This window comes from Pholcus phalangioides, unplaced genomic scaffold (assembly GCF_987345545.1).
Source record: "Pholcus phalangioides strain wild (caught in Gottingen) unplaced genomic scaffold, Ppha-v1.0 ptg000039l_1, whole genome shotgun sequence".
Lineage (NCBI taxonomy): Eukaryota > Metazoa > Arthropoda > Arachnida > Araneae > Pholcidae > Pholcus > Pholcus phalangioides.
In genome coordinates, this window is record NW_028301625.1 from 19,792,918 (window position 1) to 19,816,290 (window position 23,373).

Consider the following 23,373-nt stretch of genomic DNA (forward strand, 5'->3'; position numbering starts at 1 on the left):
TTTTTTGTTTAACTGAAATTTCGCGAATTATTAATCAATTTCGATCGTTATTTTGCATTTTGTTTTTTCGTATCTTTGAACGTCATTATATGTGACGTAAATTTTGTTAGAGTGTATGACAGAATATGGTAGGTTGAAGTTTAGGTAACTTTTTTAAAATTTGGTATTTGAGTATCGGTATTGAATAAAGGGATCTCATACCTTTCAACAAGTCCGTAAATGGTGATTATTAGGTAACTCTTTGGTCGTTCACTGACCTGGATACTCATTTTAGTAATTCACATTGCTCTCTAGATCACTCTTTTGATCACTCACGTGTCACATACTTGGAAACTCTTCAGGTCAAACTCGTTTGGTCACTCACTGACGTAGTCTTTCGCTTTCTACGCAGATGCGGATTTATGGTTTTGCCACATGTGGGCTACACGAATTTTGCCGTCCATCTCCCATTCCACTAATTGACCAATTAAAACTTGCTTCCTTGGACTACAGCCCCCCCCCCCACCAAAAAAATTAAAATTTGTAACATATTCTTCAGAATTGTATTATAGGGAAGAAGAGGACGAAAATAAATGCAAAAAAAGCCATAGGTAAGAGTAATTAAGCGTTTCTTTCTTTAAACGAACACTCTTAATAGGATCATTAATGGAAGACTGGGATAAAAACTGAAATAATAAAAATTGTTTCTTTTGTCGACCATTTCGGATAGTTTAATGCTAATTGGCACATGCTGCTTTCTATTTTCTTTCTTTTCTGATTCTGCCGCGCGAAGGCAAAAATTCGTTTATATGATTTACATTTTTTATTATCACTTTTTTTCCCTATCTTTCAACCATTTTACATGATTGTTGTGGAGCAGTAAAAACATTACTCGAATTAAAAAAAACTGAAATTTCTCGATTATTAATCAATTTCGACCGTTATTTTGCGTTTTTTTTATCCTTCATCGTCATTATATGTGACGTGAATTTTGTTGGAGTGTATGACAGAATATTATTGGTAGGTTTACGTTTAGGTAACTTTTTAACTCTTTAATTCGCAAGCATTGAAATATCCAGAGGAGAAAAATTTTGAGGGGTAATATATTAGGCAAATGAGGTACACTGAAAGCGATTACATGACAAAAAAATTATTGTCGATATTTAAAGAAATCTGGGATGTTACATTTCGGGGAACACACTGTATTTATATGATTTACATAGATTTGAATAGTTTGAAAATGCCACTTATTGTTTGCCAACTTACTTTTCTATCATTGTTGAAAAATGAACAGCAATATGGCTCATAGTATTTCCCTCCAAAATGCAAGGGTCAAAAATTGTTCTTTTTTGGGCTTGTCAGAAAAAAAGGGGACATGTATACCTTTGAGCCATTCTGCTGACAATTATAGAAACTTCATGAACAGCTCACAAGTAAAAATTGAATGTTTAGGAGTTGCTTAGAAGCATCCATGCCGAAATGAGCAAGAAAACCTTGTAGAGCTTGTGAAAACAACACGGCCAAATAAAGGGTTAAAAAAAATCTTTATTTAAGTATCAGTATTGAATTAAGGGATGTCATACCTTTTAGCAGGTCTGTAAATGATGAGCAATAATGTGATAGAGTTGAAGATAGCCGTACTTATATCAATCTACATATTGTAAATATGTCGTGCACAGGGGGGTCAGAAAATAACTTTGCTTATATACAGGCCCCCTAGCAGCCGCAAAAATGAACGAATGCGAATGGAATTCGAGATATAGGTGTTTCAAAGTATGCGTATGAGAATGAAAAGGAACCACGAAACCATAGCTCCTCAATGAGGCCGCTGTGGTGGTCGAGTGGTCATAGTGACGGACTCGCATCGCGGGGACCCGGGTTCGAGCCCCACCGTCACCACAGTGGTGGTCGGCTGAAGTTGGCTTTCTGTGGTTCCCAACTTCGAGGCGCAAATGCGAGCCTATCTCCCCGTTAAAAAGTCTCGCCAGAGAGAGCAACAGTCCTACAAACAGTACACTCACTTCACTTCTGAGATATAGATGGCAGCACTGAAAAATCATACACAACACTAGACACGCACTCAAACTGTTAAGTTCACACACTTACACTTCCGGCACAACTCACTAGGTAGTAAATTGCCTATGGCGATAGACCTGAGTTGTGGTCGGTTTGAAAAGAAAAAAAAAAGCTCCTCAATGATGGTCATAGCAAACAAAATTTCAAAAAATTTGAATAGCAACGCTCACTTTTATGCATTGCTACGCGATGGGTGTAGTGAAAAGCCATGAATGACGCTGGAACGGTACCTGTAGCATCATAAACGCCGGCGCAGGACGTAGAAAAAGAAAAAAGATGCCATTTGGTTGGTGCTACCCTTACAATGCAATTATCAGGTTTGTGTACTGAGCCAATCACTTTGCTATGCATGAAAGTAAGTGTTGCCATTTAAATTTTTCGGAATTCTGTTACTGTAACCGTAACCGCGAGAGTTAGGTTTTTGGATATCTTCTCATTCTCGAGCGCATACTCCGAAACACCTATACGTCTAATATTATTCGAATTCGTTTATTTTAGTGATCGCATATCGGCTAAGTTATTTTATGATGGCACTGTATATTATGATTCAGTGTATTATCTATATTTCCCAATTATAACAACAGATTTTTATGCAAAACTGTTTTATGCTCATTTCAATTTCGGTAATATTTCAATTTCACGGTTATATTGCACACACAATAACACTCAAAATCTGTTTCACACAATAGCATCAATTTTTCCATTCTGGTACTAGACTAATGTTATGCAACTGAAATGACAAAAAAAAGTTTTGATTTTATTCACTTCTTCAAAATTGAATTTGAAATCAAATTTAAAAGAAAATTAAATCACTTATATATATTTTATGCATAAAACTTATTAACATATCCAAAATAGTTTCCGTGGTTTTGATTATCACATTAATTTACATTAGTCCGCTAAATTTCATGTAAATCTGTGTAATAGTTTTTGATTTACCCTGCATACTATCTATACACAACTGTGGAATTATGTACCGAAATTGAAATAAGTATAAAAAAATTTCTTTTGCTGAAATTTTTTTTAAATAATTATTACTTAAATTTTTTCAAGTCCATTATTATGTAAATGCTAGTTTTAATGTTAATTATCAACATTATTAAATTGGTTTTTGAGAAACTGATGAAAACTGTTCAGGACTAGTCTTTCACGTTAAATGGCGATGAATACTTTTTACCATGCATCACAATATAATGCTCTTTTTTGCAAAACAAAACCCGTAAAAATAATACTACATTGAAATCGAAAACAGCAAAAGTAAATTTTTAAAGAAACAGACTAAATAAATACATAAAATTTGCCCAAATCTGTTGAATCTTTAACAAAAATTATTTAATGTTTTCTTGTTGATGATGCCGCATAATTCCTCGATTGAAAAATAATAAACATTCTAGTTCATACCAGATCGATGGTAAATTTAATTTTTACGCAACAACTCCTGCTTAAACTACCGATGCATAACACGAAGGTACTAATTCAATGAACCAACTTGTGGATAATAACAATAACAATGAAAACACATATTTTGTTGGGGAAAATTCATGCATATAAATTTATTTCTTATCTTCAAAACAATTTTAGCAATGGGCTAGACACACACACAAAAAGCGTCTGCAACTCGGATGGCTGGATACGCATTTAAGTACCAGGTCGGGTTTATTACACGCGTGTGGAAGAAAAGCCGTAAGAAAAAATGGAGAGCGTCCTTATAGCCTAAGATGTTATTAATATTAGCTTCTGTTATCGTCAAAGGTCAGACGCAGCGGAGAAAATTATGCCTTTCAGTCCATGGCGATGAAGAGAGAGAGGGTTGATAAAGGGAGTGAGAGAGAGTGAAAGAGCATTTATAATGGATTTTTGCTATGGAAGTGAAGTAAAAGAGCAAAAGAAAATGGCTGGTTGTGCGGTGGTAGCAGTCATTTCGTGAGAATGACCCACTCGCAATCCCGTTGTAGCTGTCGATCATACCAAAAGCTGAACCTGTCATTAGAAAGAATGATCATCATTCTCAAAAGGAACATGAGGGCAACTTAAGAAAATGAAGAAGAATTCCTAAAAAAGAACACACAAAATAAAATAAAACTCTGGAAAGTAGCAAAAAAAGATTCTTTTATATACACGCTCTCATTTCCACTTTTCCCTGAAAACATAAGAACTTGCTTTTTAAGAAAAGAATGTCTCTCTTTTATCATCTTTATGTTCAAATCGCAAGAGAAATAGTAACTACAGACTCAAACAGTAGAAAAATGTATAATAAGGAACTAAAAGAACTGAGGTTTTTTTTTAATTTTTACTGGGCTAGACTTATTTGCTGAAAATATTGAATAGTAATTTCACGTGTTTATTCAATAACCGAACCCCTAAGGGAACAACTGGATTAATCTGAACAAATAGCTCTTGAGGATAGTTATAGAGTTATTTTGCCAGCTAGGGAATAATTTAGGCTGGGCGCGCTCTGGTTACACAAGACAAGACAGCTTAGACATTTTTATTTACATTGATTTGTATGGTGCGACGTTTCAATATGTATGATTAACGGGTATGTTGCGCTGTATTTCTTTGTAAGCTATCTTGTTTTGTCTTGTCTAACCGGTGTGCGCCCAGCCCTAGATTCTATTTTGTCTCGTCGCTATTATTTTTCGAACATAATTAACGCTAATTAACACCAGAAGTGAAAGAGCAAAATAAAATGGCTGGATTTGAAGTGGTAGTAGTCAATTTGTGAGAATGACCCACTCGCAATCCTGTTGTAGCTGTCGATCATGCCAAAAGCCGAACCTGTCATTAGAAAGAATGATAATCATTCTCCAAAGGAACAGGAGGGCAACTTAAGAAAATGAAGAATTCTCCTAAAAAGAACACACAAAATAAAATAAAACTCTGGAAAGGAGCAAAAAAGATCCCTTGATATACAAGCTTGCATTTCCACTTTTTTGTACGAACATAAGAATTTGCTTTTTTAAGAAAAGAATGTCTCTCTTTTATCATCTTTATGTTCATCACAAGAAAAATAGTAACTGAAGACCTAAACAGTAGAAAAATGTGTAATAAGAAACTAAAAGAAATGAGTTTTTTATTTTTACTGGGCTAGACTTATTTGCTGAGAATATTGAATAATAATTTCGCGTGTATATTCAATAACCGAACCCACAAGGGAACAACTGGATTAATCTGAACAAATAGCTCATATGCTCTTGAGGTTGGTTATAGAGTTATTTTGCCGACTAGGGAATAATTTAGATTCGATTTTGTTTCGTTGCCATTATTTTTCGAACATATAAACGGTAATTAACACCGGGATCTGTGCCAAATTTTTAAAATAGCTATATTTTTTTCCCCGTAAATCGAGCCAAATACAACCGGACGTTATTAAATTTTCTAGCGCGAAGGGGGTTTCAATTTTATTCGATATCCATTAGTTGTACTTCTCAATCAAGGGCCATGTCCCCCCCCCCCCCTTACGTTCTTGTGTTGGTCCAAGGGATCCACGGGTAAAATCAAATGGAAAGGAAGACGAAAAGAGCTGTGAACAATTTGAAGAAATATGGTGTAAAAGAGATTGGTTATTTTCAGAATCCAGCAGAACTGCCCATAGAACCAGAGAAATCATAACGCGTGGGACTTTCCGGGCATAAACTGGGGACCTCGTGCCCACAGGGGACGGAGAATACATAATGCGATCTGATGAAATGCGATCTTTAAGTGTAAAATTCTGGGCCTCGGAATATCACTTTGCCTGAGGGCTCCAAGGTGTTGAGATGGCCTAGCATAGAACCATCTCAGTCAGAGAACACTCTCTGAACTCTAGCCCAGGGGTCAGAAGAGTGACTTTATTTTTTATAAAATGTTTACACACTATAAATTTACGCAAAAAATCAATTCAATAAGGGATCTCGGTCCTGGATGAGACGGGGGCTGGGTGACGAGAAAAATATGGCCAAAGAAGTGAGTCCATAGAAAAAAAAAACTATGCATTATATAATTTAATGCCATGTGTGGGCTAACCTCTACAGTTCACCTCCCCCCCCCCCCCATAGAAACGTCAACAAAATTTTTTCAGAAAATATGGATGTTAGTTTTGCTGTTAGCATATTTTTAATTGAAACAATACATCAGCACAGCAATTTAATTAATTACAGTGGATTTTTTAATTATCTGAAATGATTAATTTAAGCTGAAATATACAGTTTGCCTTAAGTTTGATGTTATATATAAACAGATAAAATCTTGCTTAGCAAAGTTGAGTAGGTTTTACCTTGAATTTTATTTGCAGTTCCCTTAATTTGGTGCGATTTTATAAATCTCTGAATGCGTCAAATTTTAGCAGCTGTTTTGTTTTTAAATATATTTATTGTTTTCAAAAATTTAACCAACAAGGAATCGACTTTTTCTAGATAAAAAAAAGTATTGTGTTTACATAGACGTATTTCGTACTAAAATGTATCTAAAAAGATTTAGTTTCTAAAATAGCAAAAACAAAATTGAGAAAATAAATAGGTATAATGGGTGGTTTTTACCATTTATTTCCCATTATATATTCAAATACACACTATAGAGCATAGTTTCCCAACCTTTTTTGTCCCATCGCCCCCTTCTTCTGAATTTTTTTCTTCCATCGCCCCCCAGCGCAATCTAACCCATAGAATCCTATGTTATACTCGTAGCTTCTACCTCTCCCCCCCCCCCGGAACATTCCATCGCCCCCAGGGGCGAATGAATTAGAATTTCGGGAAATTCTAATGAACTTTTATGAGGATTTCTACTCCGACATAATCAGTTGTATTAAAAAATTCTGTAACAAAAATAGAAAGTACGTTAAGCGCACAAAATTGTATTCATATTTTACCATTTTGTTGAGTTCTTGAATGAAAATTACGCGCGGCTAATGCGAAGGTTGAGGTTTCTGAGAAAAAAAATTCTGATATGACTTATTTATTGAAAATTACAGTACTTTTTCCCACCAAAAATATCAATAAAAATAATTAATAAAATCTATAAATAATGATCATATTTTTTTAAAAAACACAGAAGTTTTATCGAATTTTCTAACAATACGATCAATTTTTATTCATCTTTAATGACGTTCAAAATTTTTCTTTAAAATTCATTAAACATATATTTCTTATACATACAGATCAAGAATAAAAATATCATAATATATTTTCGTTTTAACATTTCATTCGTCGTTAAAACGTGATACAGAGCTGAGTATGATGTACGAAACAAAAATTAAGGGGTTTCATACAAATACCTTTTAACATATTGAAAAACTATGCTTTAATAGAGAGAGAGAGATAGAAACATCATTAAAAATACTATTTTGATTTATTTCAAATTTTTTATGCATATTCTTGATTGTATGTGCTATCTTATGCTGGTATAAAGTTTTATAAATCTTGGATACTTAATTTTTTTGTAAATTTTCAACAACAAAAAATGCATCAAAAACAGCTTGCGCATGATAAAATACTCAGCGGTTCTCAACCTTTTCTGACTCGCGGAGCAATTTTCAGTGCACAATTTCTATGGAGGAGCCCTGTTTGACTCGAAGAGCCAATTTTAGTACATAATTTATACAGTGGAACCCTTTAGGCCTCTTTTTTTTATCAATATAATTTATCAAATTTATTTATTTATTTCATTTTCCTCAAGTGTCTGCGGAGCCCAGGGAAGTGCGCGTAGAGTCTAAAAGGCTCCACGGAGCACCTGTTAAGGATCATTGCTCTAATAGAAATATCATTAAAAACTATTTAACTAATGATTTATTTCAAAATTTTTACACACGTCCTTGATTGTTTGTGCTATTCTATGCTGTGGTTTTCTATAGCTTAATACATAATTTTTTGTAAATTTTCAAAAAAATGCCTTAAAAACAGCTGGCGTGCATTGACTCAATCTTGTTTGAAATTAAATTTTTAATTTAAAAAATTTTGAAATTTTAAATAATATTGAGTCAATGAAACATTAACATTTTTGCTTCAATTCATGAACTCAATAGTTACCTTTATATTGTGAATCAATTTTTATTCAATTGCATTGATGTCATGGTATTTTATCATGCGCGCAAGCTGTTTTTAATGCATTGTATTTGAAAATTTACAAAAAATTAAGTATCCAAGATAAGTAAAACTTTATACCAGCATAGGATAGCACATACAATCACAAATATGTATAAAAAATTTGAAATAAATGAATGGTTAAATAGCATTTTTAATGATATTTCTATTAGAGCATAGTTTTTCACCATGTTAAAAGGTACGAGACCCCCTTAAGTGAGAAAGAGAAAATGGCTGTATCAAATACATAATACATATTTCTTAGAGCCGATCAAGAGCAATTTTTAACTTTTAATTTCTCCTAAATTTCCTTAATGAATATTTGAATTTTTTTTACTTCTCTAAACCGTTTCAAAAGGAAGTACTTGTGGATCTCTTATTATCATTATATATTTTTTCGTTTAATCATCTAAATGAAACGGAAAGAATTTTTTTCCCTATAATTGTAATTATTCTTTAAGAATTATTGCAATTTCTAATATTTTTTTCTTACCTCCCTCCACCCGTTTAAAAGCTCATTTCTTTAGTGATGATTGCTCTCTTTCGTGATAACTGCCGCTTTTAAATTGATTTGACTGGTTAATTTTCGACGTTTGTTAAAACGCTAAGCACAAAGTTAATTATTTCTCACTTATTATCATTATTATTGTTGTTATATCTCTTTTTATTGACTGAGAAAACTGTTATCATTATTATTATTTTAAACGGTTTCTTTTAAATGATGATGGTTTTTTTTTATTCGGAAATTTCATCAGAGCACGCAAAAATGTATTACTTTTTATATAAAATTGATTTTTTTTTGGCGAGGTTTACTAGTTGTCGTGTCTATTTGGTTTTTAATTGCACGATTTTTACTTGATTGGATTTTGTTATAATAAAATGATTTCGAAATTTTTAGGATAACTGTTTTGTCGTGCAGTTTTCCAATGAATTCTCTACAGCACGGGTGCACAATCTCCGGTCCACGGGTTAAATGCTGCCCACAAGGGGGTCCATCCGGCTTATGAAAGTTGTTCGGTAGAAAAGTATCAATACACACCATAAATACTTAGGCTCACTATATTTTTTTCATACAAATACGGGATATGGCAAAAATATTATCAAAAGCTAATAAAGTTGCTAATAACAGCCAAAATAAATTTTCAAAGGCAAGTAAAGTTGCCATCTATTGCTAAGAATGTTGAAAAATCATTCACGGAAAATACGGGTACTGAAAGTCAAAATGTAATCCACCAAAAAAACGTATATGTTTAACAGTTATGTGAGATGAATATATTTGACTGTAATTAATTATGATAAAGTCGCAATTATCGTAATATAATTTATAATTGAGGAAAATAATTTTACATAATTCTTTATTTCAAAAACTCAACTGAGCTTTGTTGAAAATAAGGGAAAAACAAGACATTTTATGAAAAGATAGGGGAGGGCAAAGTTCGGAAAATAGTAGTAAATTTATATACACATAGACATAGGATTACATTGTATTTATGTTTATACACAAGTTTCTGGCCCGCGAGCAGCAGAAATATCGCATATCTTTCCCATTTGGATTGAAAAAGTTGTGCACCTCTGCTCTAGTGCAGCGTTTCTCAATCTTTTTGAATCCAAGAACCAGTAAGATATCTTGGACAATTCGACAGACCACTAACTCCTAGCATGACCATGCGTCCCGTATTTTACAAGACATTCCTGTGCGTTTGTCCGTTCCGATTTCATACGATTGTCCCGTTTTTTTCAGCGAAGCTTATTCGAATTTGTAATCTTTACTTAAAATGGTGAATGAAGATAACTTTCATGATATATAAATTATACTATGATAATTATGACTAAAAGTGTAAATAATCATCTTACATATTTTGTCACGTTCGACGTTTTATCCGGGAATTACATTTCAATTCACTGCGAGTCCCAGTAGTCCTTCACTTTCCCACCGATTCACAATTTTCAGCGATTTCACTGCGATTTTCTGCAGTTCTTTATTTTCCGACTCTTCAGCAATTTTAGCAAATTTGTTTTCAATTACATTTTTTGGTTACAATTTACTTCATATTTAATATTGTGAGTTCCAGTATTTTCTTTGATTGGATATGGTTACCTTAAGTATGAAGGTTTAATTTTCATTTGAATCCATAAGAATATTACTTAATATCAATAAAAACATTTTTCATTTAATTAGAATTAAAATAATCAAGTCTGCCTGCGAACCACCTGTACCATCGTCGCAGACCATAGGTTGAGAAACGCTGCTATAGAGGATTAATAAGAGACTTTTTTGTATGCCTATTATTGAGAAGAAATGTTTCGTAATAGATTTTATTTTATTTTTTCAGCAGCCGTGTTGTCCGTAAAAAATGTTATAAAATGACTTATTGAACGTATTTTTCTTTCCTTTATTTCCTGAATGGAGCGGAACCAGGTTCATATCTCAGTTGACCACTGGAATGGGCCCCTGGCGCCTAAAGGTGACAGTTTCGTCCACAAATAACTCGAGCTGTTTTTAAGGCTATGCTCGACATTTTATGCAGCCCTTTTCTATTTTCTTCGCTTCCTATCACTTATAAGCTTTAAAATAGCCAAAAGGTGAATCGGGTTATAGCATGATTTATAAGAATAGGCTATCTCTCGGGCACGTCATATTACTTGTTATTTATTTATTATTATTTTTGCTCATTAACAGTCATCATGTGTTCAACAAGAGCGATCATGATAGTCTTCGTACTCGTGATACACAACATAAATTTATTTATAGATAAATTCGCCATTCGGTAGTGTTCTAGAACTAAATTTACCATATGATAAATTATTATTTTTGGATTGGCTACCGAAAACTGTTTGCCTACATCGATGTTTTCCAAAGAGAAATCATACATCATATCATACATCACCAGATGTATGAAGTTGGAGTAGTACAGTGGGGGGGGGGGGGGTTGGAAGAAGCTAAACGAGTACAATATATGTTTCTATTCGTTTTTTTATAGGGAGTGCAGAGAGAAATTTTTACTGAGAATGGACTTTTCAGTTCCTTGGAGTCACAGAGCGTTCGTTTTATATGTTTTTATTTGTACGTGTGTTTTTATTTTGTGTATTGTATGATGATACTTGTAAAACTACTAATTTGTATAGTTTATGTTATGTATGTTGTGCGTGTACTTTGTGATTTGTTTATATTAAAAAAAGAGAAATGAGCTGATAAGACAAAGGAATTTTGTTAACTCTGGTCTATATTATGCGTGGTAAATCTGTGGTGTACCAGTTGTAATCATGACAAATAATCCAGATATTTTTTTTCACTTACTTATTTATTATTTCTATATCACATACACATCTCGGAGAACAAATAAAATCACCAAGGGATCATACGATCCATACTGATGATGATAGATGAAAAAGATAATAGTATTATGTATAAAAAGATATATAAGAAGATAATCTGTGGATTATATACATGAAATTAATTTCATGTATATAATCCACAGAAATACACAGTGTATATATAATGCAATTCATCTCGTATGAATGAAACGGTTTTCGTTAATATTGTTAGAATTTATTAGATGTATTAACACTTAAACGACCGTTCACGAGATTTCTCGTGTTACAATGCTGAGACGTAAAAGACCGGCAACGAGATTTCTCGATTTTTGATTTCCAAACGAGAAAATCGCCGGTCTTAGAGTACGCCTACGGGAAATAATATGCGGTCATTTAAGTGTTAAGACGACAATTTTTTGAAAAGAAACAAATAAAAAAAAATGTGTGAACTCTTTCTTAGATTCTCGGAACACACCTTACAGATAAGCTGCCATCTTGTGTCAAATTGTAGTTTTCTCCTCAGCGGGCCTCTATTCGATATGCTGATGACTCTTGTAGTAGTTTACTTAATGTGAAGTGGTAGAAAATTTGTGGTGAAATCATAAATTTTTTCGACCAGGAAGATGATTTCTAGGATAGATCGAGTATATGAGCCTGTAATTACCTTTTACTGGCCGAATTCAGATTTATATTGATTTTTATGATTTCTTTATATGATTTTCCTTCCTATTATGTGTGAGTTTCCTTTTATGGGAAATAGAAGGAAAATCACACATAACAGGAAGGATTGATTCTGATTTTTCAGTTTAGACATATCAATCAAAAAATTCACGAAAAAAAATTTGCACATGTGAAGTGATGGAAAAGAAATTGAAAACAAAAAAAATAGTTCTCTCATTTTTTCACCACTAGAGGATGCTTTCATAAAAATTGCAAACATCCGGTAATTTTTTGCAGACATACAATCAAACGGCTAAACGTCTTCAGAACCATTTCCATACTTATTTTATCTGTTAAAGAGTGTGACGTAGACTTTACAAAAGCGTGCAAAAGAAGTTCTTTAAAAATTCATTATTATCAGGTGGGTAGTTGAAGCTATAGACAGCTCAGAACACACGAACTTTAATAACAGGCATCTTGTAGAAAAATTTAGATATAAAATTAATGCTGGTATTGACATTGTGATATTATTATTAACAAATTCATAGTAAGCACGAAAACAAAACTTTATTTATTATGTGGTGAAGAAAATCGCATGTAAAGACAGTAATTCAATAATAATCAATGTGTATTATTCTATCCTAGAGATAGAGAAACACTTCTCGTCCTTAAAGAAAAATTGAAAACTACAAATCGAAGCTCAGTCTAATAGCGATTTGTCCGAAACGGACTGGTTTGTTTGAAAATGATGATTCTGATTGCCTTTTGAATTCGGATTATGTCATTGAGAATGAAACAAATTGTATAAATTCTGCATCATTTCATTTTATCCATTGTTACCAGATCACTTAAACTGCTGGTAAATCACGTAGATGTTCTTTACGAGGTTGGAGCACCCCAGGTTGTATATATAGTCGAACTTAGCTAATCCGAAGTCCAAAGTCACTGGAAAAAGTTCGAATTATCCATTTAATCTATTCTGGATTTGTAAAAATGGCTACAAATTGCAGCATAATTATCAGCATTCACATTAGATAATAATTATCAATTATTACAATTTTATCACAAGTTACGTTCAACTGTTCCCAAATTTTAATCATTTAAAATTATAATAATTGATGTTAGCTGCTGCATTATTTCACTGTTCTGGAATCAGCATCACTGCAGAATTGCTTGACCATGTTCAAAGCCTGATTTATGGAAACAGTTCATGATACGTTCCGTTACGGAACTTTTTCAAATTTTGCTCATTATTCTTATGCTATCAAGGAAACATGCTTTCATGGAAGAGTATTATATTAGTTGTTAATATTATATTAGTAAACGACAATAAATCAACACCACCGATCGCAGCGCCATGACATAGATTCATTACGAGCGGGAATTCTAAGAAAATTCGAATAGTCCCAGCTTCATTCTGACCATGACGTTTGAAGTGAACAGAGGCACTTTTTCCCGCTGAGCAATCGAGAGTTAAGATTTGGTATCCAATCCAAGTGGGATCTTCGGTCAGCGTGATGAGTGGTTAAACATTTTACCTCTGAAGACGACACCCAATGTGTGTCGAAATTCATTAGGAGTATGTGCATTTTTCGTGTATTTGCTTTATTCATTGGTGACTTGTTAATAAACTTACTTTCATTAACGTATTACACAATCTGAACTTTCAGATACTTTCCATACTCTTGGGCGATAAAAAATATTCAGATTTTGAATGATACATCTTGATCCATAGGTTGAACAACAGAATCGGTATCAAGTGGTACATAGTATCGATGCACTCCAGCTGAACAATGTTAAAATGGGCATTAAATCATCAAAAAAAGAGAAAAACATAATTTTGAAACGTTTATTAGTCTTTAAAAATTTGTTGTTTAAAAACTCGATGAAGAGAAGCAGTCTGGCTTCTTGTAGAATTTTTCCGAACTAAATTTGCTCGTACAAAAATCATTGTTTTTTTCCCACCAATTTCGAATTATCCGAAAAATTCAAAAAAAAAGTTCGAATCAAACAAAAAATTTTAACACTAAATTAGACAGAAAACTCGAAGAAAGCTCGTAAAAGTTCGAATTATCCAAAATTCGAGTTAAATAAAAAGTTATACTGTAACTAAAACTCTCTCCTTTGTGGGAGTCGGTTGAAGAGAACTATTCTCTAGAACTAATGGAGGTGGGCATGCTATAAAATACACATATGACTGAAAAGTGGTAATCTCGATAAGCAATTCTAAAACATTCTTTTGAAGTGATGTGTTAAAGTTGTTTTCCAAGAATCCATATCAACATCCCAACTGAGTTGGTGTGGAAAGAATGAAGAGCCCACGCATCAAATCTAGATTCTCACCACACACTTCAAAAAACTGAGAAAAAATAAAAGAAATCGATGCAATTTGTGGGTTGAGAAACAACGACGAAATTGCTGAAAAGAAATCTCGGAAATAAATATATAACATAGCCCCCCTATACACACTATCACAAAGTAGCTCCAACTCGGTCGGATCGTTATAACAACTTGTAAACAACGGTACCCAAGTTTTTATTGAATCGATAAAGAATGAGAAAAAAAAAATTTCGAAATCGGAAATCCATACATATTTAGATCTGGACTGGAAATACACTGGACAATAACAACAACAAGAAAACAAACAAAAAACCGATACTTCGAACTTAAAACCAAGAACGATTCACCCTTTTAATACCGATTTGAAAAAGTGCACGAACGAAAACTGTCATATGGGAACAATTGAATTTCGAATGTAGAAGGGGTAAAAGAAAGGTCACGTGAGGGTCATTCTGAAAGATTTTAATAGCCTTTCACAAAATGATGAATCAAACCTATTAGGACGTTCTGCATTCGGTAATATGATTTGCGAGGATCTAGAAACTTTCACTTTTCTAAGTTGATTGCATAATTGAGAGCATATGGCATTCTATTCGTATCTGAGGTAAAGGAGAAAAAATAGATCTTAGTATGGCTCACCTACGAGCCATGACATCCTATGATTTCGAGCGAGGAATGTATAACGATCCTGCATGGGTAGTTATAGATGTGAAGCTACGACCCATTGGGTGACATTGAATTTCAGAGTCACAGAACAGACCGAGCACGATCAGGCTCTGTCGCTAACGCGATTTTAGCTCGTTGCCCCGGAGGACGTGGTCGGGCCAGGAAAAATTTTGAAACACAAGGAGGGGAAAAAATGATAATTCGGGGTCCCTACCATGGGATCTAATCCCCTTTAGGCTAGATTCACATCTACAGACACTCACCGTGTCGTGTCAGACACGACAAACATTCTTTAACATAACACCAATGAGCGTATTCATATCTATAGTATCATGGCTAAGCAGGCGCAGACAGACATTTTTACGTTAAAGAATGTTTGCCGTGTCTATAGATGTGAATCAACTCTTACTTATAGAATTCATTTGCAGCTAGGAGCTTTTAGAGTAACACCTACACAGAAAACTCAAAGTCTAAAATTAGATTATGAAGCTTATAGATAATATGGCATTACTGTTAACTATGCCAAATAAAAATCGATTTCACTAATGCTTTATTTAGAACTTGTCATGAAATTATGCTCCGAATTTTATATTCTGTAGAGTTTTCGTTAAATCGGTGTTTCAGGATGTTAGGAATTCATTGTAGCTGAATACCTAATCGAAGCAAAGTGTTTCTGTAAGACCCGATCAAATCTGGTATTCTGATTACGCAAGTATATCGTTTGTCTCGCTAATGGTCAACGAAGGCACAACATCGGACACTAATCCAAAAGCTGTTTCGTTTTAAAAATAGTGAAGCTCCTTACCCGAGATTTATGTCCCAGAAGGGTTGAGTTAATGACTCCGAGCTTTTCACCCTCTTCCTTTTCCTAGATTCCCCTCTAACTTCTCGTCTAACCCGCCATCTTACCCTGCCATCGAAATACTCATTCACTTGGAGAAGCTAATTTACAGTTCGTGGTACTTGTCGTTAGGACCGGTTGAAATTACGTTGAAAGTGATGTATATCTATAATTGCTGAAATCTCTCTCTCTCTTTCTTTATGATATATCTCTTTAATGGTGAAAGGAAAGCGCAGATTACCTCAACTATCTGATCGAAAAGTCAAGAGTATGTGTGTGTGCGTATATATACGTGTGTAAGAGAGACAGAGAGAGCGTGAAGGCAATTTTGAAAACCCTACCGAAAGATCCAACCGATGAATTTGAGTGTTGCAGAGTTTCGGATCGTCAAGTACAACGCATTAACAAGTATTTCGGCACTTTACTAAGTTAAAGTGTTTCTGAAACTTCTTAATACGGCTACGTTGTAATGAACTGTTTGCTTCTGTGGATCATGGAGCCCAGCGAATGGCTCGTAATCTCTTACAATTTTTTCCCGTCGTTGTTGCTTCATCAAGAGATCACTAAAGTACTTTAAAAAGTCCATTGTGAACAACACTGTTTCGGAAAATGCTCCATAAACTGGAGAAAGTGAGCACACGAGTCAATTCGAATCTCAAGATCTGAAAGATGAGAGTTCAAGTGCTCATTTCGACTCATGAAATGTCATAAGAAAGTGCTAGCGTTTGTTATTATTGCCGTCATATATTTAAATACCAATTAATTACAAACTGAGCTTCGGCTTTTTCTCTGGGAGAGAAAATATTTCGACTTTCTTACATAAATAGAAGAGTCAGTAATGAATCGAGTGATTTTTGAATCAAACAGAGCTGAACAAACCCATTTCAAACACGAACAATCCATTTTTATGCTCATTTGAAGACGAAAAACCGAGAAGAAGGGATGGTGGGAACACATACAAACGACATGACAGGGCAATATACAGAACTAATAGCGGCAGCAAAAAAAATAAACTCTTTTTTTGGATAGCTAATTTAAAATTAGATCCGAAACCACTTAAAAGAAAACGCCATTTCGTTCCGCTATTGGTTGAAACAAAGAAATGGATGGCATTGGATAAGGACAAAAGAGAACGAAAAATAAAAAAGAATATGGAAGAGTAAAGTGAAATTGCGAGAGAAAGGATAGAAATCAATTCGAAGTTTATAGAATTTCCCCTGGAGTAAACCAATTTAATGTTAGCAGTTGTGCAGGATCCCTTTTTTTTTTTCTATAAAAATGGAGGATCTAATACAGCATAAATCCGACACATAAAGCCTTTTTTTCCCCCGTTATCGCAGATGGGAAAGAACGTACTAAAAGAGTAGCTAGCATCTATTACAACGCAATATTACGCGAAGAGTTATAAAAATGAATTTCACATCATCCTCTAAGCTGGATGGATATACACTAGTCAGATTCAACTAGCATAAATAATGCTGACAATCGCAGGGAAATTTGAATGAAAAAACAACATTGAACAAAGAAAACGCCATTTCATTGCGCGGTTCGTTAGAACAAGCAGCAGAATAAGTGTTAGTATAATTCGATCTGTTGTTTTCAAGAAAATAAACGCCTCAAGTGATTCGTTCGATTCGTGTGTTTCTTTCCGATTGGTTCGATCTCAATTTTTATTTAAACAACTAATTTCGAGAATGCTATTCACAATCCGATAAAAAGAATTCTATTTATACGGCAAATACGCGTCTAAAGCATTTGTCCTGTGACGCATTTTGACACGGGTGCCATTGTCAAAGGAAAGATAAAAAAAAACGTCTGGTTCATGCAAATATTAAAAACGGAATGGAGCATCTCAAACCCGGCCGTGTGTGTAGTTTTGTCATGTTCTAGGAAATACGTGCTCAACCTATGGCCCGCGGACCAAATGTGAGCCCTCATCTGACGTTGCCCGTGACCTCAAACTTAATTTTGCAAAAATGAACCGAGTGGCACATTTATAGATCATTTAAGTAACCCGCGGTGCGATTCCATATCACTTAAGTGGCCCGTGGTGCAGTTTCACATCGCTCAAGTTACCCGCGGCACAGTTCAATAACATTCAATTACCCACGGCACAGTTCAATAACATTCAATTACCCACGGCACAGTTCAACAACACTCAATTACCCGAGGCACAGTTTAATGTCTAACATGCGAATGACCAAAACAGTATGCAAGTATTGAGTGATCGAAAGAGGGGCAAAGTCAATGAGTGACCTAGAGAGTATGCAAGCGTATGAGAGACCCAGAGAGTGAGGATCCAAGTAAAGGGTGACCAAATAGTGAACAAGGGACGAAAACAGTGGCCTAGAGGGTATGAAAGCGTGTGAGCTATCAAAAGATAGATGTGAATGACTTAAAGAGTATGCAATCTAGCGAGTGATCTAGGAAGTGTGCAAGTATGTGGAGAGTGTGTAAGTAAATTATGGGATTGGATTGAGGCGAGAGGAACCACGTTACTGAGTGGCCTAAAGAAAAAGGGATATTTACGGAGAAAGGAGCTAAGCGGGCTATAGCACAGGGTTCCGGCATCCACAAGGGTGCGGCTGAAATGGCTCCAGCCCGGGACAATTCTCGCATCATTTTATTGGTTTTTTTTTAATTATAAATCCACTATAGAGTGGGTCTTTGAAAGGTCGGCCCATAGGTTCACCAAAGATCCAGGTCTAGGGGCCCTGATGCAGGATGTGGGAGGGGAGCATGCCTAGGGCAGCGTATTTGAGGAATGAGTGGTCAAGAAAATTGGATCAGAATAGGTAGAAAGGCTGCAAAATTTGTATAGTTCCACAGGCGGAAAAACCATATAAATCCGCCTTCTGCCTAACTTCCTATTAAAAAGTCGTTGCCCTGTATCTACTGAGTCCACCAAAAAAAACTTCCATGTTTCTAAGCGCAATGTTTGCATATATATATTGTATATATATATATATATATATATATATTGCCCATTGATAGTTAAGTGCATATCTCAGAATTCAGAAAAGTTTGAATAAATTGGAATTTTTAAGAATGTTTCGAATTTTCTCGCTGCTTTTTCTCACGTTAAGCCCCCGCGCGATTACCCCTTAAAAATCATAAACTAACGGACAACGCTGCTTTACCTCGTTCACGCTGTTCTTTCCCAACTTTTCTCCGATTTTTGAATTTAAATAACTCAACGAATACTACACTTAGGAACGTGGAAGTTTTTTGTTAGCATTAGGAGAGACGGGTAACAACTTTTTAATTGGAAAATAGAGGACAGGGTGTCTGTAAAAAAAAAGTTTTTTCTTCTAAAAATCCTAATACAAGTCTTTGCAATATGAATGACGTATGTGAGGGACACAAGTTATTTAGATACTTTGGAAGTATGCCCCTAGAATCGACGGTTTTAAGTTGTTAGCTATGCACCCCGCATACACTTTTCTTTCCCTCATTTTCCATCGTCAAAAATGTATTTACATGTTTTTTAATGTTGAATATTTTATATCACATTGATGTAGTGATTTACCATCCTCGAAATTTTTCAATGCCTATTTTACTAAACCTTAAGGTTAGAATTGCAATAGTGTTATCAATGAAGAATTCCTCTCGATATTGTGTTCCAGGCAGTGCCGTCTTAACGCATGGGCCCACCCGGACACGGCCCGGGGGGCCTCAAGCGAGGAGAGGCCTAAAAAAAAAAGAGATCCGGTTGAAATTTTCTAGAATTTACCAGGTAGGGCCTCAGAAAAAACACTTGTCCCGGGGGCCCATGATGCTCTTAAGACGGCCCTGGTTCCAGGGAGAGGATTCCAATAGAAACTTAACTGGGTATATTGTTTTAGCTGCAGAGAAGAAAGAAAGGCCAAAAGATTTAGTTCATCCTTAAAAAAAACAGAAGAAAATCCCATAATGTTAGCGAAAAGTGCCCGAAACGGTATTCATTTCTTTAAAGATACAACCGACTAAAATTATAGCCATATATATATAGCTTATAGTTTAAAACATTGTAACATCAATTCGATAAGATCTGAACCTTTATCTAAGATGTGATATAGACTTAATGATAGACGCATATAAACGGAAAAATCCAAAAAACCCAATCTCCAGAGAAGGAATTTTCTTTTTTTCTTCCTTTATGGACGAAGAATTGCTATTAAGGGGTGTATTGGAATACATATACTTGAATATATATTCGCGCTTTTTCGAATTGAATGCCATATCGTCTATCCAAGTAGTCTTGTTTCGCCAGATAGAAAAGAAGTGGCGAAGTCGTCTTTTTGCTGATATACGGCGGCAGACAGACGCCAAGCAACTGGCTTAGCAGAAGGAAAATGGACAAAAGAACTTTTTTTTTAACATTTCTTACATACGTATATATATCTTCTGTAAATCATGCTATAAATATCCAAGCAAAAGCCATAGAATCTTGTTTTTCTTTTTTTTTTTGAAATTTCGCATTCCGCGTATATATTTCGTATTTCTCTTATTTCCTACTTGGAAAATATACTGGACATCGTTCTAAAAATTAGTTGTATTTTGTTTTATTTCTCTTTTTTCGTTGTCATTCAGAAAACTCTTTCATTAGTTCTTCTCCAGATAAGCTCTCGCAATCATTAAGAAATCTATTCGATAAGAGCGACGAAATCCTAAAGAGAAATATCAGTCATTTCTTGGGTGATTCGTTTCCTTTTCTAATAAAGATTCGAATTTTTCCTAAAGGGTGAAAAGCAACGAATGCTGGAAAATGATTGCGAACACCGTCGTTGAACTTTAACTGATTGGCTTCGGGTCAAATAGACAGGGCAAATTAAGTAAAGCACAGGGCAAATCACAAAAGTTTAGAACACAATTACTGAAGCGTGAATCAAAAACTTTCTTTCGTTAAATCTACTCGGTAATTCAGATTTTCAATTAGTCGGAATGTAAACTACCACAAAGACTTTAAATAGACTCATTTAAAAGCGAAACAATGAACGTGTTTCGTGAGTTATCATTCTGTTTGTTGGCTTATCTGTGTGTACAGTCTTTCATATAAATTCGTAGATGGTAAATAAACTGCTGACCGATCAAACTTGAATTTCAATCGAGTAACATCAACGAATAATCGATTTTTATTCACTAATTTCGGTTTCAAATACACGTGTGAAATTTTATTTAAAATTTAATTTTTTAAGAGAAAATATATGTTATTTTCATGGAGATTACGGTGAATGTCACATTAAAATTTCAAGGAAAAAATTCCGGTAAAGAAATAACAATTAAAACTTCAGAGAAAGTTCCCAACGATCTCCTAATCTCTTAATTGTTTCGGAGTGTATTAACTATCGTGGATTCTCCTTATTGGGTCATTCTAACTTACGATCAAAGAAATCCCAATAACTTAAGTATTTTAGTGAGTAACCCAACGTTCTTTGCTGTTCCTTTTTTTTCCATTCTCTTATTATTATTTCTTCATCTCTTTTCGACCCCTTAACTTCGAGTCCCAAAAAAAAAAGTTTTATTTTCCGTTATCCCAGCGGTGATTGCGTTCTTGACATCGAAATTACTTTGAAATTTCCGAAATTTGTTCGAAAAGAATTCGATGCTTTTCATGAGAGCGAGAGGAACTGAAATCAATACTTTGTAATGTGCTGCTGCATGCGTTGCTCTTTTTCTCTCTCTCTCTCTCTCTCTCTTTCTCTCAATAGAAAATCTGCTGTTCGAGGATCCTTTGGAATGAAAGGCAGGCGAGTGAGAAAATGATGCATATGAGAGAGACAGACTTTTATTAAGCGCGATCTTTTGTCCTCACAAAACTTCTCTGCATATTGTTACACCGAGGTTTTCAATGTTCGGTTTTCTTGTGACCTCCGAGAAAAACTTTTTATATCGATATTATATTAAGAAAGAAGAAAAGCAAATTCCATTATATGTATAGTACGATTTTTCTTTCTTTCTAGAAATTGACAGGTTTAAGCGGATTCAGAGAAATGGTAGTAGTGCCACTTGAAAGAACTTTAAATTAGGAATCACGACCGTTGGATCTCATATTTTTCATTAAATGCAGCAAAAAAAATCAATTTTTTTCTCACCTTTTCCTTACAAATTTGTTCTCTCTCCCTCACGTCCGAAAGAGGAAGAAACAAGTGTTTTTCTATTTCTATGTTATGTTTAGCCGCATTGATTTTCGCAACGCTGTCTGTATTCTTAAGATTCAATGTCGAGGTTTTCAAAACCACAAAATAAACGAGCTCCTTATGGATACATAAATGTTGTTGGACAAGTGAATTTTCTATCTGAATTTCATCTTATAACGACAGACACTATATACTCATATTACATATCATAAAATTTATCTTCATCTTTGAATTAATTGAGTACATTACTAATTATTCACCACTTCACATTGAGTAAACAACTACAAGTCAGCAGCATATCGAAGTCATATTTGATTTATCGAAGTTGTTTACGTTTTTTTTTTTTTTTCACTCTGGTAGAAGAGAGATAGACCAATTAAACTTCGGATACAGAAACTCCTCAATTCAACGTTGATAAACAAGATTCCGCTAGTAATAAGTTTACTTTGAACCATATCAGCTTAGCGTGTTATCAGGAAACAAAATCATCCTAATCTGTACACAGTCAGTTGCTGGTGACGTTTCTAATAATTATTGATGCGGCATTTTTTCATAACTTAATGTTTTATGACATTCAAACCGAAGTAATTTTATACTTTTCACCCTGGAGGAGAGAGAAACACTGGGTTTTTACGTCGCGTTATCGCCGCATCATCCTTCTTTGTTTTGTTAATATTTAGGCATAACAGCCAATCAGACAAAAGGAAAAAACGAATCCAGCCCACCGAATTTGACCATACTGCGCTGTTGCTTAACTATAACTTCATCTTTAATGATTTAAGTCTCTGCCGATTGATAAATTAGTCAGAAAGCCTACGATGAAATCTTTATTAAAAACGCGTAACATATAAAAAAAAAAAATGAAAACGTTTATTCATTTACGCATTCGTAAATCATGTTCCATTGGCACAATAAAACATTGTTTCTTTAATACATTTAAAACCCGTTCGCTCGAGTCTTATAGACACTGATGAACGATATACGATGAAATGATTGATATCAACTCGACGTAATACATTTTTAAGCATCTTTAATCATTTCGCTCTGAAATCTTAACACACTGAGAGCGAGAGAGGAAGAGAGTCATCATCTATCGTTTGCCAGTTCATTTGGACGTATATACTAGAAAATGGCCAGGAACAAATGCAAAAGCGAGATAGTGAACGATATTCATTTATCTTCATGATTGTGACTTATCGATATCACTGTCTTGGGTACATTTCCTACCAGAAAGAGGGGTATAAGCGAGAGAAACTCTCACTCTTTCACAAATAACACCCAGTTTTGTGTCGACTAGCTTCTTCAAATAGGAAGTAACGAT

General features: G+C 34.5%; 1 protein-coding gene across 3 annotated transcripts in view; it reads right to left on the bottom strand.

Moving 5' to 3' along the window:
• The window catches only part of LOC149065661 (putative receptor-type tyrosine-protein phosphatase mosPTP-1), a 568,681-nt gene that overhangs the window by 468,619 nt on the left and 76,689 nt on the right, over positions 1-23,373 (bottom strand). The gene's annotated exons all lie outside the window — the stretch shown is intronic.